Source organism: Falco rusticolus, chromosome 2, assembly GCF_015220075.1.
Source record: "Falco rusticolus isolate bFalRus1 chromosome 2, bFalRus1.pri, whole genome shotgun sequence".
Lineage (NCBI taxonomy): Eukaryota > Metazoa > Chordata > Aves > Falconiformes > Falconidae > Falco > Falco rusticolus.
In genome coordinates, this window is record NC_051188.1 from 22774375 (window position 1) to 22788368 (window position 13994).

Below are 13994 nucleotides of genomic sequence, written 5' to 3' on the forward strand. Positions count from 1 at the left end.
TAGGCATTCCTTTAAAAAAAAGGAAAATCAAATTTAAAAAAAACCCTGAAATTCCAGTGGATGACCTGAGTCAGAGGCACAGTCCATAGCACACACTGGCTGTGACCTTGTAGCCCTTGTCAAGACCCCAAGGTTAACATGTCCCCATTCAGCACCATCTTTTAATCCAGTGGTCTCCAAATATTTTTGATCACAACCTCCATCAGTAAAAAAATTTTTGAACATGGACTCCCAGTCTTTGTATATTTATTTATGAATTATGTACATGTGCTACTGTATTAATATATTATATATGTTATAAAACATGCACAAAATTAGGAATTAAAAAAGATCAATTAAAGATTAAATTAACACGGCTCTTAAAATTTAATTTTATTTTATTTATTAATGGCACAAAAACCCCTTTTCTTCCCACAACCCAACAGATTCTTTTGCCCACACCCCACTTCAGGTACCACCACTTTAGCCTGTTGTATGTCACTTACAGGACCCCCCACAACCCTGGCACTGATAGCAGAATTGAGGTTCAGGGATCACATGAAATGAAGAGCCATCAGTCTCATGTCCCTTTAGATATGTTTACCTGACACAGCCTGCAGCCAGTTGGCTCAGTTCAGATTCAGTGTATTGTAGTGCAAAGCATGATCCCTGTTTATGGCAGTGGGAATTCATGTACACATCAGTTGTGGGACAGATTCCCAGGATCTCCTCCTCCAGTATGGGATGTCCTAGCATTCATTTGCAAAAGCAAAGGTGCACAAGGATCACAGTGTCATCTTGAGGTGACTACTCAGCCGATGTCAAGAACCAAAAAATCAGGTGTCACATCCATCAGTAGGACCTCTGCTGCCAGGCATGGCCACCTAAGCTCAGGGAATGGCAGTGTTCATAATTTGAGCAACCAACTCTGTCTCTAAGCCTGCTTAGTCTCTATTATTTCCCATCTGGTGACTCACAGAAAACGACATCAAAGTGACAAAGCACTGGTTGGCTCCGGAGGTAATACCATGTATTTAGCCTCTTTAAATTAGGAAATGGCAACAGTGCCACAGGAGCTGTCATTTCTTGTTGTGTTACTGAAGAGGATACAAACCCAAGAATGTTTCACTGTTGTGAAGACAGATGATGGAAATTTGTGGAGATTTCAAGACATGGCAAAGAGCAAGCAAAAACAAACCAGTGCAACTTGGGGTTGGAATGGAGGAGTTTACCATGGCAGTGGGAGGGTGATGGAGGGCACATCTCTGATGCATGGACAGTGAAAAAGGGTACCAGACTTCAGCAGGGTCTAAAAGAACCTGCCACCTGCTACTGGGCATAGGATGAATTTCCAGCAGCTCTATATTTTCAGATTAGGAGAAAATTCTAATCAATTTTCACAGTGTGTTAAGACATACGAGCTCCTGGGATAGAACAGGTACAAGTGGACTTACCAGATTTGGCAAACAGAGCAGTAGTGAGATGTGGAAGAAACTCTGCAAGCCCAGGTAACAGCGTGCTGCCTCTAGAGACTTCAGAGCATCACTTACCATTGTCAGAGAATTTGAAATGATGTGCTGCAGTAATGCCATGTTTTTACAATTGCCATTGTTATAGCTCACCAGCAAAGGAGGTTGTAGGGAACCAGTCCTTTAAAGGTTTCTGTTTCATGAGTTAGGAGGGTCTTAGAAGTTACCTGCTCTGTCAGGAGCATGTCCTAGCATGGTCACTGACTGTGCCTCTGGTGGGGACAGCAGGGCTGGAGCAGAAGCACATGCCTCTGCAGTTCTGAGCCTGGTTGTGCTGTCACTTCTCCCTCTGGGAGGAGGGAAGCTGGGAGAAAGAGGGCTTGGCTGTTTTCGGCTGAAAAGCAGTGAAGAAGGAAAAGATAATAAATTAATTCCCTGGCTTTTCTTTTTTTCACAGGACAAGAGAAAGGCAGTGGAAAGAGCAATCCTAGCCATGAGCCCTGCTGACCAGCACTGGTAGGAGATTCCAGCCTCTCCCTTTCTGTTCCTCTGGAGCAAACACCCCTGTTACGTGTTTTTGTGTTTAGACAGCAGTGCCACACACAACCCCTTCTCCTTACTGACCTCCTGACCTACACTCAGCTGTAGTAGCCTTTTCCTCACTCTGAAATAACTTCATTTAAAACATAGCGATGACACCTGGGCTGTTCTTCACTGGTGCAGAAGTTGTAGGCTGATTTTCAGACTTGTCTGTGAAGCAAAATTTTCCACCCTTTCTCTGGGTCTTTGGATCTTTCACAGAACTATCCTTGTGCTGTAGCAAGGTTGACTTGGATATACTGTACAGCTCCTGAGTTCATTTCCATCTCTGTAGCACTGTGAACTCTGTATACAGCAATTAGCTCATCCCACAGCTTACATGCGTACATTGCTTTGGGCTATTTGAGTTCTGTGTCATATGCATAAGCATCATCCCTACCTCTTGTTCTCCACTGCGTTCATAACCCCTGTTCTTTGTTCATTTGTCAATGCCACTATTTTCGTGCTGAAGTCTCGGAGGCTGGTGGGAATGGCACTGACGTTGGAGAACATTCTTTGGCAGCAAAAGTGCTGGGAAGTTTCTGGGAACAGTGGTGTCCTTGTGTGGCCACCTCCCAATGGATTTGCATGCTGCTATAATGAGGATGAACAATAAGCTGCTGCTTGTCATTAAAAATGTCCTGGGTCCATCCAAGGAGAGAAGATTGGGAAGCAGGCAACCCTGGTAATTTTAACTTCTGCTTTGAACAAGAGAATGAAGAGAAGATAGTTGTCAAAAGACATAAAATTAAAAGAGAACATTCATTGAGTATCCTCTCTCTATAAGCATAAATAGTAGTATTACTACAATAACACTACTGTAGTAGTATTATTCTGCACTGAAGGTCCACGGTTTAGTGGTGGACTTAGAGCTAGGTTAACAGTTGGACTCAATCTTAAAGGTTTTTTCTAACCTAAACGATTCTATGATTATGTGTTCTAAAGATTATAATTAAATAAGCAGTGAATAGCTCATCTTACACAGGCAGGCCTTGGAAAAGCTTGACATAAAAGATCTGCTATAAAACTATGTCAAAGGAAAGGTAACATAAGGAAGCTGTAAGAGATTTGTATCTTAACTATAAAGAAGCTGGATACTTTACTCTGTACCCTGGCCACAGCTGTTTATGTTGCAGTTAACCCACATCTCCAAGCACAGGTTTAGGTGCTCATGTCTGCCCCACCTGATGCAAGAGTATTCACTGCACAGCCCACAACATCACTGTGTCCTCTCTTTTTGCACATGCCAGCTGGTGTCCCTGCAAGGGCATAGCTCACTGTTCTTTGCACTGGGACACTCTTAGACTGGCACAATTAACTGAACCTTCTGTGAAACATTTCTCTCCTTCTACGATGAATTGTGGGAAAATCATGGAAGGTCTCCCACCCCTTGAATGAATCAGCCTGTGCTCATGTAATAAAAGCAGGTGGCTCTGGGCACATTAGCACAAGTGTTTTCACCACTGCAGTCAAGTAAAAAGACTGACACTGGCATAGCAAAGAGCTCTGGAGGGCTGATCAGCCTTCTTGTAATTCTTAACTCAGCAGCGTGATATAAATTGCTAAATACAGGCTAGGGAAAGACCCCTGCTTGGCCACACTACTTAGCTGTTACCTCCTTCCGTGTTGCTGTTGTGGCCCTGCAAAGGGAAAGGTTAGTGCACTGCAGGGTGGGCAACAAGCCATTTGGTGCCATTTGATTTTACCAGATGTCACTCCCTGGCCCTTTTTCATTAAACAGTACAAATATGGTCTTAATCACCCTCGCTGATAGCTACTGCCTTATAGCCCACACTGTCTGTCCTCCCTTTGGCTGGAGGACACATTGACATGGTAGATGAAAGTTTGCTCCTGAACCTCAAAAGTTCGAATTCCCCCTTGATATACAAGTGTAAACACTCTCTGAGGTCAGATTTCTGTTAGCATCATGGACTGTGGATGCAATGATGAAGGGAAAATGATGCTCTAGAGGACCTCCCATGCTGCCGTACACTGTCGTCTTCCAAGCTGTGTTAAATTACTTACTGAAAAACACGCCCCCCTCTTCCACCTCGCCCAAGGCAAGGGCAGTGATGCAAGACCCAAGTTATTCCCAAATGCAGGGCTCGGACCCCGTCCTGCAGTCACATGCACTGTTTAGGGCTGCAGCACACTCCCTGGCAGTTTTGCCCCGTGCCAGCTAGCCTGGACATGGTTCAGAAGCAGCACAGAACTGTTCCCCGTGGCTGCTATGGATGAATGACCCGCTCTGGGGTGGAAAAGACTTTAGTTGTATAAATGTGAGCAGCAGCCCGCCACTCACTTCCCCAGGTCAGACAAGAGATACCGACCCATTTGATTTACTGGTATAGATGTCACCTATGAGTCCCAGTTAAGTCCAGAAGATTCAGAGGACACGTGTTGAGATGGGGTAAGGCATGACTGCAAATTGATAGAGCAATTCTTTATGTTTAAGGTATCTAAGGATGGAGGCTTGCCCCACCTCAGCGTGTTTCTCCTCTCAGCTCTGTGCTCCATCCCCCACAAGTTAGGAGACTTACTAATCATGCTGTGGATGACGAGTCAAAAGCACTCCAACACAGGTCAGTGGAAATGTGCACATATTACTACTGAGCAGGAGTGAAGGTTGAAGCAGCCAAACTAGAAGAAAACAAATGGAACCATCCAGCACACATCTCACTAAAACTTTCAGATGCAGATTGCGTGCCAATAAAGACATCTGAGGCTATAGTCAATACAGATCAAATAACACCACCTTAGATGCCTTTTGTTGGTTGAATCCACCTGGCCTGGTAAATATGCTGTCTTATGTATGCAGTATCACCTTGGCACTAAATGATTTATTGTCCTCTGGGTTTCATTTATAAAACTGACAAAGTCTGGGCTGATAAATGCTGATCTATGTTAAATTCAACCAGCTTATGATAAAAGTTGCTTGCCAAGTGGCGACAGCTGGCCGCCTCAGTAAACACACCATGTAGCTACCTTCACCCCTGAGGAATGTTAATTGCTATTTGATATAATAAAGCATGTTTAAGGTCCAAAGGAAAGAGGCAAGGAGGTTAAACTCAACAGATATATAATGCTACCAGTCATAATATCTATCACTTAAAATTTAGTATCAAGTAGCAAACCAGCTAATACCTGCTTCAGCTAAGCCTGCCAGGGTACTGATAACAGTTGTGAATGGATGTGAGATAATTATGATCATGATGCTGCCAGATTTACAGTACAGCATTGCTGAAGTGTCATCAAGACGGCTGTGGAAGGAAGAAAACATCTTATGCGGAGGTGAGGTCAGTACTGCACTGTACTACTAAGTTCCTCTGGATATGTCTACACTGGCCAAAGCCTGGTTTGAACTGTAGCTCACAGACAGTGCACCCCCATCCCTAGTCCTGGATGTGCTCACCAAATCCGGGCACTGAATGACTCTGTCAGTACTTGATGTTGGTCCATGTTGCAGGCACAAGCACTCTCAGGTCCATGCTGAGAGATGGCAGGAGTTGCAGCTTTTCCTTGCCTTGTCCCACATCTCACTACAAATTTATGCCTGACATGGGCTTCACTCCAGGCAGGTTGGGCCTGGGGCAAGCTGGAGCTTGTGAGTGGACTTGGGTCCATACTCAAGTGCCAAAGGAGTAATGACAAGTAATGTAACTGGGGAAACGCACAGAGCTTGAGAGCACCAAAAGCCATTTCAAACCTGGTATAAAAGTGTGAAGAAGGGCTTGTGTTCAAGAAAGTCTGCCTGTTTCTTCCCAAGGCTTCCACTGGGCTAATTAAAGTCAATGCCTCTCCCACAAAATTTGCCCCATTTACAATACTGAACCTTTGGGCTTGTACAGTGCTAAGAACAACAAGACACTGGAAGCCTTCACTGTAACATAAATCATGAAATAGTAATATATAAAACCATAATGTTGGCATTTCTGGCTCTGGAAAATGTTCATAGTATGATTTATGACCCTTCCTTGCACAGAATAGCAACTATTTTATGAATCAGTAGTTCTGTCAGAGCTCTAATACGATGGCTGTCATTGATTTAAAACAAGCCTTTGCATTACCACCCCATGGCAATCTGGTTGCTGTGAGTAACCTGGATGTTTTCAGGGAACTCGAGTTCCATTTGAACGCTTTTTCCTGGGCTGAAGGAAGGACAAAGGACTATAGGCTGGGATAACATATAAACAACTTGTTTATAAGAATGGGACATGGTAACAACCGAAATATTTCGGAGCCAGTAAGGAGGGCACTTAGTTGCCTAAATCTTAATTCTCAGGGCCATCTTAGATGTCTAAGATACACAAGACATCCACACATGGCTAGCAAAGATAACACAGGTCCTACAGGGAACTGCCCTATTGCAAAGCAATGACTGGACACCCAGCAGGATATCCCAAAGCAGCCCACACAGCACCTATGTTTAGGCAACTAAATCTCCCACAACCCATTTTGTATTTTTGTGTTGCTTTGTTCTTGCTCAGGCAGATTCCCCCTCCAAAGAGCTGTCCCCTTCCCTTTGCAAGGGCACAATTGAAGCCAGAGTTCTGGGAGCCTGGAGGGATTCAGCGGTTCCGGGTGTGGGAACGGCTGTTCAGCCAGGAGACAGATTGTGTTAACCCCTGCTGAAAAGTCTTCCAGAGCACAGTGGCCTGGCTTGGGAGTGCTCTTTTTCCCTCTGGAGCGGTCCTGTCTGCAATTCATTTAATAGAAGATTCTTCTGTGGTTTTCTTCCAGCCATGCTGTGCAGAGGGTAAATGTGCCTCACACATGTAGGAAGGGACAAACCTGTGTTAGACCCTGCTGAACTTTACTGGAGAAAATGTATTGAATCCTGGGAACAGATGTCACATCTTTTTTCCATTGCCAAACTTCAGGACCAAGAACGGAGCCCTCCCTGGGGCTGTGGGGGGGAGCTGCTCCCCCGCGGGCTCCGTGGGCTGGGGGCACAGCCTGCCCCGCCGGGGGCTGCCCCGCGGGCTGGGGGAGCCGCTGCTGCGGCGCCCGGAGCCCCCCGGCCCCTCCGCACCGCCCGGGGCTGCGGGGCTGCTGCGCTCACACAGTCTCGCTCATTTCTTCAACTGCAATTGCCAAAGATTTTTCCCCCTTCTTAAATGATTCTGTGTTATCACAGAGGGACTAGCTCTGTTGGACATAGGGGAAGCTTCTAGCACCTTCTCACAGAAGCCACTCCCCTACCAAAACTTTGCCACACAAACACAACACAAGTGGGCAATGTCAAACATGACCTATCGGTGGTGGAGTGATCAATAGGCCATCATCTCGTCAAACAATGAACTTCAGTCATATGAATGAGGATCAGAATGAATGGAAACCCCAGCATCCAGGCTATCTTGAAGAGCTAACTTGGTTATCTCCTCTGTTCTCTTAGGAGAGCACTTGGTAACTTTTGGTGTGGATATTTCTTCTGGAGGAAAATAGAAAACACTCACTTGAGAAAGGTTGGAAAGATACAGAAGCTCAGTCCTCCCGCAGCAGGACCTGTTTGATGTGGATGCTGGGACATGTGTGACCATTATGGCTTGAGCTGTGCTTCACACCAGGCCAAGCTTTCAGATAACAGTGGGTGTTCTGAGACCTTGTCCTGTTTGCTGGGAGTTGTTGGCCTGCTGCTGCAGAGCCCTGCAGCCCTCCAGCTGAGGTCATGCCCTGGTGTTGTGCCATCTTTCATAACTGCTGCCTTTTCTGCCTTCAAAGCCCTCCTTAACATCATGGGACTGCACCAGACAACACCACGTAATCAGTCGGCCTGGGGAGAAGACCCCCATGGAGAGAGGTGCAGTAGAAATGTGCCTTCACTAGCCATCTAGCCACAGCCCTGCGCAGCTACTTGCTGGGTGGCTTTTGCCTAGATGACGGCCTTTACTGTTTCAGTAGGAGCCACCACCTTTCGGCACTTTTGAGGACCATAATGTGTTGTGAAGTGACCTCATGCAGAGCAGAGGTCTGAGCTGAGAGCACATTGAGGCAGCCTGTGCCCAGATAGGCACCACTCCAGGTGCCAAAGCCACCCAGCACCCCAGTGCCTCTGCCACAGGAAGAGAAAAACACCATGTGCCTCTGATACAGACAGTTAAGGGGCTGGTGAACAGCCACCACCCCACAGGTTTTCATCTGGATATGTGGATCCAGGATCTTCACCTCAGGAAAGCATTTTGAACCCCTGGTCTGTGTTTCTTTGCACAGCTGCCAGAAATAGCTCTCAGTTTTATCAGAAAAATCACAAACCAAACAAATCCCATGGTAGGAACCAGTGGGGATTTCATACCATGTTATTCCAGGTGCCTACAAGATCTGAGCTAGATGCCCCTGGCTCTTGGGGCAATGGCATTCACCTGAAAATGTCAGGAACTACATCCCTTATGCCTGTTTCTCTCTGTTGATTCTGAAAAGAGCATGAGAAGACTGGATTGTGTACATCTTTTGGCCAGATGAATTGCAACAGATCTATCTGGATAGCTTGTATTGCACCTACTTTCTGGGGCCTACAGCAGCAGATAGATGGATGGGCTCTTTAGGTAGGTAGGTAGACAGATAAGTACTCCAATGTCCTATTTACCTCCTTACTGTTTAGCTATTTTCAAAATATATGTAGGTACACATACACACACATATTTATACATCAGTGATGTGACTATCTGTTGTACAAATACATAATGTTGCAAGTGTAGCTCATTCCTATTTTTCACCAGTTGTGTCATGGAATAACTGACCTGGCTGCTAGAACTAGTGTCTTAATTTTTTCCACAGATGACATTTTCTATATGATGGAATTTTTTAGATTTCATGCTAGCAAAATGCATGGATTTGGACTGAGCTTTGAGAAGCATATTCCACAAATTTCTGCACTGCAGAATAATGCCTGGAGGTCTCTCAGGTCAGGTGACTTCTGGCAAATCTGGCTGGGGACATTGAGACCCTCTGCTCTATACCCCTGGCAAAGATTCTGGAGAAACAGGTGCGTAAAACACCGCCATCAGTCATTCAGTGTGCCTGTGTGGACAGGTGATGACAATGGAGTTGCAGTAAGGAGAGCCACCGAGGTCACACTCCCTTCTTGCCACATTTACTGAAGATGAGAGGCCAAGAGGACCCGTGCAGGCAGCTGATGAGGGGTGCTAGCTCAGCAGCTCCCTCCTGCTCTGAGCATCTGGCTGAAAGCCCTCAACATACCCAACACTATCCTGAGCTCTAACCCGCTTTTTTGATGGCCAGTGAAGGTTTTCCTACTCCAACTGACCTGGGCATGTAGCTCATCTCCTGAAGAAGAAAACTTGAGCAATGGCCCACTCAAGGTGTCTGTCAGGAAGGAAAGCTCATTCCTGCTTGTTCCCGGCTTGTGGTTTGACACTCATCTGCAAGCAAGGACATGGGAGTTTGCTCCCTTTCCAGTTGACCTGCAGACCAAGTGTCCAATGTCCTTGGTAAGTGCTGCAGCCAGCCTCCCCTCTTCAGAGACTATTCCGCTTCAAACACAGCGATGGCAGCTGTGCTGACAGATCCCTGCTGTTCCTTTACGGCATGGCCCAAGCAACTTCCTACTCCATAGGTGTGAGCAGCTGCCTGTGCTGCTGAGCTCACAAGACTCCCTGCCATTTCTGGACAGACCCAAGCCACTCACTAAGAACCATCCCTGAGTATCTCCCTCTCTCCATTGACTCTATAGTAAGTTTAGGTACTTGGAGTGACTCTTCTGGGGCCAGAGCGTCTTCCTCTGAAGTGTTTCTGAAGAAATGAAAGGCCTGCAGTGACCTACGTCCACTGAAAAGTTTCTTCTCTTGCACTGTCATAGCACAGATCAGAATCTTGCCCGTTGGAGATGCCAAGATTCACATGATCTGAGAAGCTACAAAGTCCCAACACTTTCTCCGATTAGTTTAAACTCAAACATCTAGAGGTTTTCACTTAGATTTTACTATCTCTTTTGCTGTTTCAAAGCTTCACTCCATGACATTTCCAAGGAACAAGGAACATCCACATCCTCAGAGCTGTAGGTGTTGCCTTTTGGAGGAAAATGTAATGATATTTTTAGGAGGAAACATTTTCAAAGTGATAGGAGGACAGAAGCAATGCAACATACACAGCCAGGCATGCTTTGGCAAAGACAGAGAGGGAAGATAACTTGTCAGTGTCACCCACTGCCTTGCAAACCCATCACTGTCAAAAGACAGTAGCTAGCAGCATGGCTAGTCCTGCCTAAAGTGGAAAGAAAGAGAATGTGTTTTTAATAGACCTGACGTGTCAGTAGCAACAGTTAAAAGGAAAAAATGAAGTATGCGTGTCCTTCTGTCTTAAAATAGTATCTGCAGGTATCTGCAGGTTGTAGTGCTAGAGAGCAGAAGGTTACAGAAGATGCCATTTTGTCATGACTAGAGAAAGAATTCTTCTGACATCTAAATTTTCAGCTTGGTTTTCTCCTCCCTCTGAAGTTTCAAAAAAAAATTACTGCTATGCACTAATATATGTCACTGATATGGTTGTTCAGAATGGTGCCAGTGGGGTCTAAGCACGATGTAAGGCAACTCACAGTACTCAAAGATAGGGTTGATTACTGTGACCAGCTCACAAAGGCTTGCACAAAATGCTCTGGAAAATTTTTTTTCAATTGAAAATGGGATTCTGGTTACACCTTTTTTTTTGAGAATGTGCTTGCATTTCTATTTCAGGGAAAGCAGTTCCTCTTCTAGTAGACATTTTCAGGTTTTGCTGTTGAGAATCCTGAGCCAAATGCTTCTGGATTGAAAATCTGAGAGCTTGAGGGTTACTTTTTGATGAAAAGAAATAAACATTTTTTAAAGAATAACCACCTTCAAATATTGTGTTCAGAGCTACTGTCTGATCTGATCATCTTACCAGGCTGTTAGGAGGTAAAAATCCCAATCTCTAGTTTGTATATGAAGTTTGTGGGATTTGCAATAGTGTATCATTTAGCAAATAACAGCACCTGGAAAGATTCTTGCACTTGAAATGAGGTGATCTAGGATTTTAGCGTTACTGGAGATGTTTCCATTGTAACAAGTTGTGTATTTTTACATGTTGAAATGGCTCTCCTCAAATGTCTTTAACTGAAAATCACTGACAGTACATCATTTACCTGTCTGTCAGCATCTGACAGTAAAAACATTGCTAATAAGCCAACAAGCATTTTTATACTTCACTGCTCTTTCAGTTAATAATAAGCCAGTCTGGGTCACAATTGTGCAGAGGCCTTGAGGCTCCAAACCCCTAAACTGAAATGGCGGTCACAGAGTTTGCAAGACTGACAGATGAGAGTGAAAGGGATAAGGGAGCACAGAGAAATAATAAGGTAATATTTGTTTTCTGCTTGGAATATTTTTAATTGTCGTTGACCTATTTTCAAGAAGCTGTCCCAATTCACGTCTAGTCCAGGTCTATCCCCTTCCCCCCCTTCCCACCTCATGTGACTTAACCATAAACCTGAGTTTCTGTACATGGAAAAGAGGTCTTGCCCATATCTGAGAAAGGGTTGGCAAGCGCACTTGTCAGGGCTTTGTATGTGGGAAGATGCTTACATACCCTGCTGCCTGCATGTCTTCCTGGAGGGAAGCTGGATCCTGTACAAGGACATGTACCTGCCTGCACCTCCCAGTGTGGACCAGCCCCAGGCACCTACATGAGGCAATTCTGGTCAGACTGATGGTGGTTGAGACCCACCTCTTCTGCCTCTCAGTGACAGTAAGGCAGACACCTCTGGCTGTGCTAGCTACTCTCAGCTCCCCTCACTGCCAGTGGGAGACACCACCTCCTGGTATGTGTTCGTCTGTCCTGTTTGGAATACTGGCTTCACCAGAAGACAGCTGAAACCTAATGGCCCTGTCTACTGTTTATAAAGTGGGTTAGGACGACTAGCTCAGATGGAAAACTGCATACTGGGAATGTTGAGGGATGTGAGGGCATAGAAACAGTCGCACAAGTAAGGTTGAATATCCCCCCTGTTGGGTGTCCACTACCCAGCAGTGGCCAGAAGATGCCTAGGAAAGAGGAGATGAGCAGAATAGCCACCTAGGGATACCCCAGGACACTTTCCTTGGTGTGGGAGCTTCCTTGGCTGCACTGAAATACTTCTTCACTTGACTGTTTGTCCTGGGGAGACCCGCAGTTAGGTAAGATAAATGCCACGCTGAGTTACTTCTGTTGCTTAAAATGTCTGTGCAGCAGGCAGAGAAGCTGGCTGGGGATCTGGGTCAGAGCCTTCTCAGGCAGCAGGGCTTTGAGTCAGCAGTCCCATCTATCCAGAGGGTTTTAGCTCCAGCCCTGCCCCAGTGGCAGGTGGGTTTTGTGTCCTATAACAGGCTCTGGGTCCACCATTATTTTTTTACCGACAATATCTCCTTTTCCAACCCGTTCTTCAGAGTTAAAAATCTCCAGCCCTTCTTTGATTTTTATCTCTCTACTGTCACTGAATGCTTTACAGACTATTTTCCTATAGCACCTCCAGGGTGACCTTCCTATCACCTTCAGACAGGTTGCCCCTTAGTCACACCTCCTGTCCCCACCAGTGCCAGATTTGGCTCAGGTGGCTCTAGAGTGCTCATCTTAAAGACCTTAACTGAGATTTCTGGCCACCAGGCTCATCAGCTGCAGCCTTAACCCCCACTGTTTCTAACATTAGCAACTTCTTTAACAAGTGTCATCGAATTCATGCATCCAGGTACAGTCTTGTCTTTTCTGTACTCATTGAACACTCGGCAAGCAAAATATATCTGTAATGATTAATTACAGTTGTACACAACTTTCAAAGCTTGGATTTATATGTGGGAAAAAAAAAAAGGCTTGATAGCCTGCAAAATTAAATTTGCCAAGCCTTATACCAAGCACCTTTTCTTTGCCCATAAATGCAAGTTTCATCTTGCTGTCCCAGCCACCGAAAGCTCTAGGGCAGCAGAGTGACTTTGAGCATGGAGATATGCAGCCAAGTAGTTCCCAGCATCACTACTGATTCAGGCAACCAGGGACCACCTTCCTAGTGCTGAGTAACCCTAGCCATACCCAAATCCCTAAGGATATGGCTCTGGTAGTCCCTGTCAAACAAGAACCTACTCACTGGTGATTTTAAAGGTTGCTTTCCTATCTGTGATGATGGAGAGAGTTGCTCACTGTCAGCAGTCTGCTAAAAACCAGCACCTGAGATGGCCACCTATTTACACATGATAGCTGCCCCTCCAAGGGGGCTGCGGTAACGGGTCTTCTTCCCAGCACACCGTGCCAAACCTCCACTAGGAAAGCAGATGGCAAAGAGAGGAAGCTTTGGCTGACTCCAGGAGCATCTTGGACACACCACTCCCTGCTGGGAGTAGGCTGGAGTTTTCATCCAGCTTTGACATCCCAGGCAGAGGCAGCCCCTGCCCTTGGCAGCACTGGGGCTGAGGGCTGCACACTAGTACAAGAGGCAGAGCTCGGCTCTGCCAGCATTCCTACCATGCCCCAGCGAATCAGACGATGCTATATGCATGAGTGAGAGCATGCATGAGAGCCTGCTGCTTGCTGCCTACTCCGTGGGTGCAAGGAAATGTCTATAGGTGAGAAGTAAAGGCTCGGACCACTCTTCAGCCCAAGGCCTTGGCTTGACAGCACATCCCAGAGACAACAGGCACAGGATCTGACCTGGCTGATCACAGCAGACTCTTTTTTACTGCTTGGGAAAAATACCCAACCAACAACAAAAAAACCTCTCTTCAAGGAAATCCAGGAGCAAAGGCTGGTGCATCAACTTGCTCCAAGGACACCTTTCCACAGCAGAATGGACTTGTGCCTGATCCTTGTGCAGGTCAGCCAGTGTTTCTCATGTCCATGCAGGGAAGTCTATGGAAGGAGACCCCCCTCTGTGCCTAGTCACACAGGTACTGTGGGTGCCAGGGTTGGGGGGATGGTATTTGGGAGGAGCCCAGGTTCCTTGGTGGCTTAATTGATTTTAGACAACCT